Source organism: Salvelinus sp. IW2-2015, linkage group LG4q.2 (genome assembly GCF_002910315.2).
Source record: "Salvelinus sp. IW2-2015 linkage group LG4q.2, ASM291031v2, whole genome shotgun sequence".
In the NCBI taxonomy this organism is placed as follows: domain Eukaryota; kingdom Metazoa; phylum Chordata; class Actinopteri; order Salmoniformes; family Salmonidae; genus Salvelinus; species Salvelinus sp. IW2-2015.
Window position 1 is genome coordinate 22,468,843 of NC_036843.1, and position 5,373 is coordinate 22,474,215.

Genomic DNA, 5,373 nt, shown 5'->3' on the forward strand with positions numbered 1-5,373 from the left:
GGGGATGATGATAGTGAGAGTCAGTCGGTGCTGAATGGCTCCTGTTTGACAGGCTAGTCAGCTGACAGCTGTATCTGTTTCTCGTTAAGCCCTCCACATAATCCCTCAGTCCATTTGAAACCCCAACCACCCCTCTGCTCTCTCCATCCTCTCTTCTTCCTCCATCCTCTCTCCTCCCTCCTCTCCTCYCCTCTCATCTCCTCCCCTCTCATCTCCTCTCCTCTCTTCTCCTCTCTCCTCCCTTCATCCTCTCTCCTCCATCCAAGGACCGACAGCATGCTGTTTGTCAGAAGATGCGCCCGCTTCTCTACCTCTCTTCTCCTTCTTTCCCCTCTCCCCCTCCCACTTGTTTTTTTTATCAATGAATATGCCACTCTTGACACTAAAGACTTAACATCAAATGAGCTTGGAAATCCATTTTCACACTTTGGCTGCCCATTCCGGAGGCTTTGTTTTCAGAAGGAGAGGGAGAACCGGTGAGCTCACAGACAGTTGTCTTTGTTCCTCTGCCCTCTGGCCCAATGTGCACGGGCGGACCGTACCACGGGGAGACAGAGGGGGAGATCAAACCCCCCCTCCAAAAGAAAGACCCATTACCTGGCCCCCGATGATGCCCCCTGGCTCTCGCAATTAAATCAGCTAGCGAGGACATTTTCTCATAACGTCAATCAAAATAATTTACACTGGCATGGTGTTTTTTCTTAAAGACACACCGCTGGTTTTCTGAGGAGGCCCTGTCCACTTAATTCAAAGCTCTTTATTCAAATCAGGCTGAGGATGAAGAAGAAGTGCCCGCAACCGGGATTCATATCCTCCTCTCCTGCCTGCAGTTGTCCTCAAAAATAATGTGAAAGGGAAACGGAAAGGGAGAGAGAGACAAAGAGAGAGAGAGAAAGACTGAGAGAAGAGAGAGAGAGAGAGGCTGGTGAGGCTGTCTCTGTGTGTCATTTGAATAATACGCTGGACACTTTCAATCTCCCAGAACATAAGAGGAGGGTTTTAAGGCTTGGGGAGTCGGGCTGTGGGGAGGCCCCTGGACGTCTTGACTGAGATGCTCACTTAAAACGAGATATGTTTAAGTCACATGGAGGTTAAACTAAAAGTTACTGTGACCAAAGAGGTGGGTTGAATTTAAAACAACAGCAACCAGGACTGTAAAGAAAGAGAGATGGTGTGTGTGCACGTGTGTGTGTGCATGTGTGCATATGTCCATTGATATGGTTAGCACTGAAAAGCGTTATTTTTTCAGCCCATACATTTTTCACTAACAATCACAGCCATAAAGCCATTATCAACGTGCCAAGCAGTAATCAAATAACCTCTTGCAGGCTTGAGGAGCTGCTATGTAACTTGGTCGCTTGATAACGATTAGAAAACACCCACACTGCAAGCCCCAGAGAGCTCTGTGCTGCACTGTCCTTCCTGAGGATGTGCTGATATCTGACTAAGGACGATCCAACAAACACATCCCACAGAGCCTTTATATTGTACCTGGAAAACCACTTTAGCCTTCTCTCTCTCTCTCTCTCTCTCTCTCTCTCTCTCTCTCTCTCTCTCTCTCTCTCTCTCTCTCTCTCTCTCTCGTCTCTTCTCTCTGTCTTCTTCTCACTCTCTTCTCTCTCTCTCCTCTCTCTTCTCTCTCTCGTCTCTTCTCTCTCTTCTCTCGATCTCTCTCTCTCTCTCTTTCTCTTCTCTCTCTCTCCTTTCTATCCTGCCTCTCGTACCCTCACAAGACCACATCTCCTCCTCTCTCTCTCTCTCTCTCTCTCCTCTCTCTCTCTCTCTTTCTCTCTCTCTTCTCTCCTCGTTCTCCTCTCTCCTCTCTCTCTCTCTCTCTCTTCTCCCTCTCTCGTCTTCTTCTCTCTCTCTCTTCCTCTCTCTCTCTCTCTCTTTCACAACACAGGCTCCTTCCTCTTCCCATTTGCCCTACGAGTCTACAGTTTTTTTGTGTGTATTCAGTCCAAACCTACAGTGCCTTGCGAAACTATTCACCCCCTTGACATTTTTCCTATTTTGTTGCCTTACAAACTGGAATTAAAATACATTTTGGGGGGTTTGTATCATTTGATTTACACAATATGCCTACCACTTTGAAATGCAAAATATGTTTTATCGTGAAACAAACAAGAAATAAGACAAAAAAACTGAAAACTTGAGCGTGCATAACTATTCACCCCCTCAAAGTCAATACTTTGTAGAGCCACCTTTGCAGCAATTACAGCTGCAAGTCTCTTGGGGTTTGTCTCTATAAGCTTAGCACATCTAGCCACTGGGATTTTTGCCCATTCTTCAAGGCAAAACTGCTCCAGCTCCTTCAAGTTGGATGGGTTCCGCTGGTGTACAGCAATATTTAAGTCATACCACAGATTCTCAATTGGATTGAGGTCTGGGCTTTGATTAGGCCATTCCAAGACATTTAAATGTTTCCCCTTATACCACTCGAGTGTTACTTTAGCAGTATGCTTAGGGTCATTGACCTGCTGGAAGGTGAACCTCCATCCCAGTCTCAAATCTCTGGAAGACTGAAACAGGTTTCCCTCAAGAATATCCTTKTATTTAGCGCCATCCATCATTCCTTCAATTCTGACCAGTGTCCCAGTCCCTGCTGATGAAAAACATCCCCACAGCATGATGCTGCCACCATCATGCGTCATTGTTGGGATGGTGGTCTCAGGGTGATGAGAAGTGTTGGGTTTGTGCCAGACATAGTGTTTTCCTTGATGGCAAAAAAGCCAAAGTACCTTCTTCCATATGTTTGGGGAGTCTCCCACATGCTTTTTAGCAAACACCAAACGTGTTTGCTTATATTTTTCTTTAAGCAATTGCTTTTTTCTGGGCACTCTTCKGTAAATCCCAGCTCTGTGGAATGTACGGCTTTAAGTGGTCCTATGGACAGATACTCCAATCTCCGCTGTGGAGCTTTGCAGCTCTTTCAGGGTTATTGTTGGTCTCTTTCTTACCTCTCTGATTAATGCCCTCCTTGCCTGGTCTGTGAGTTTTGGTGGGCRGCCCCCTCTTGGCAGGTTTGTTGTTGTGCCATATTCTTTCAATTTTTAATAATGGATTTAACGGTGCTCCGTGGGGTGTTCAAAGTTTCTGATATTTTTTATAACCCAACCCTGATCTGTACTTCTCCACAACTGTGTCCCTGACCTGTTTGGAGAGCTCCTTGGTCTTCATGGTGCCGCTTGCTTGGTGGTGCCCCTTGCTTAGTGGTGTTGCAGACTCTGGGGCCTTTCAGAACAGGTGTATATATACTGAGATCATGTGACAGATCATGTGACACTTAGATTGCACACAAGTGGACTTTATTTAACTAATTATGTGAATTATGACGGTAATTGGTTGCACCAGCTCTTATTTAGGGGCATCATGGCAAAGGGGGTGAATACATATGCACGTACCACTTTTCCGTTTCAAATATTTTAGGATTTTAAAAAAAAAGTTATTTTTTTCATTTCACTTCACCAATTTGGACATTTCGTGTATGTTCATTACATGAAATCCAAATAAAAATCAATTTAAATTGCAGGTTGTATTGCAAAAAAAAAAAAACGCCAAGGGGGTCAATACTTTTGCAAGGCACTGTGCAATCCGATTACAGCCATTGCTCTATTATGCTCAGTTCTCAGGGCATAAATCATGTTACGTCATTCGCCACTTCACATTCTCTTTGTGTGGAATCTTAGCAGGGTGCTTCTTTAAGACTGTTTCTCTGATAGACCGCCACTGTATTGTTACCTGATTCAAACATAGGTGGGTAATCATGTTTTTGTGTATTGTGTCCTGTGTGATTGTTGTATTGCAGTGGTCTGTGTGAGTGTGTATTGTGTATTGTGTCCTGTGTGTTGTGTATTGCAGTGTCTGTGTGAGTGTGTATGTGTTGTGTCCTGTGTGATTGTGTATTGCAGTGTCTGTGTGAGTGTGTATTGTGTATTGTGTCCGTGTGTGATTGTGTATTGCAGTGTCTGTGTGAGGTGTATTGTGTATTGTGTCCTGTGTGATTGTGTATTGCAGTGTCTGTGTGAGTGTGTATTGTGTATTGTGTCCTGTGTGATTGTGTATTGGCAGTGTCTGTGTGAGTGTTATTGTGATTGTAGTCCTGTGTGATTGTGTATTGTGTCCTGTGTGATTGTGTATTGCAGTGTCTGTGTGAGTGTGGGAGAGTGAAACGACAGGGAGAGAGGGAGAGAGAGAGAGAGAGAGACATAAAATCTCTAGCCAACCTTATATAACCGCACCTCGTCACTCACCGGTCTGCTTTGGATATAGAACTCCTCAACAGCTTGTTTCATAATGCACTGACTGTAACACAAACAGGATGAGAGATTTGAGTTGCACTTCAAGTTTTCCAGCAAGGGATCTACACTGTGTACAAAACATTAGGAGGACCCCTTTGCCCTCAGAACAGCCTCAATTTGTCTGGGCATGGACTCTACAAGGTGTCGAAAGCATTCCCATGTTGACTCCAATGCTTCCCACAGTTGTGTCAAGTTGGCTGGATGTCCTTTGGGTGGTGGACCATTCTTGATACACATGGGAAACTGTTGAGTGTGAACAACCCAGCAGCGTTGCAGTTCTTGACACACTCAAACTAGTGTGCCTGGCACCTACTACTGTACCCCGTTCAAAGTCATTTAAATATTTTGTCTTGCCCATTCATCATCTGAATAGCACACATACACAATCCATGTCTCAATTGTCTCAAGGCTTAAAAATACTGTCTCCTCCCCTTCATCTACACTGACTGAAGTGAATTTAATTAACCCTTTTTTAATGAGGCAAGTCAGTTAAGAACAAATTCTTATTTTACAATGAAGGCCTACCCCGGCCAAACCTTCCCTTACTTCAGACAATTGTGCGCAGCCCTATGGGACTCCCGATCACGGCCAGTTGTGATACAGCCCGGGATGAAACCAGGGTCTGTAGTGACCCTTCAAGCACTGAGATGCAGTGCCTTAGACCGCTGCACCACTTGGGAGCCCTCAATAAGGGTCACATCAATAAGGGATCACAGCTTTCACCTGGACTCACATGGTCATTCTATGTCATGGAACGAGCAGGTGTTCCTGATGTTTTGTACAATCAGTGTATAACTGGTGTCCTCAGACCAGGCAGAACAGAGAGAGCAGAGAAAGAGAGCAGAACAGAGAAAGCAGAGCAGGGAGAGCAGAGAAAGAGAGCAGAACAGAGAAAGCAGAACAGAGAGAGCAGAATAGAGAGAGTAGAACAGAGAGAGCAGAACAGAGAGAGCAGAACAGAGAGAGCAGAACAGAGAGAGCAGAGCAGAGAGAGCAGAACAGGGAGAGCAGAACAGAGAGAGCAGAACAGAGAGAGCAGAACAGAGAGAGCAGAGCAGAGAGAGCAGAGCAG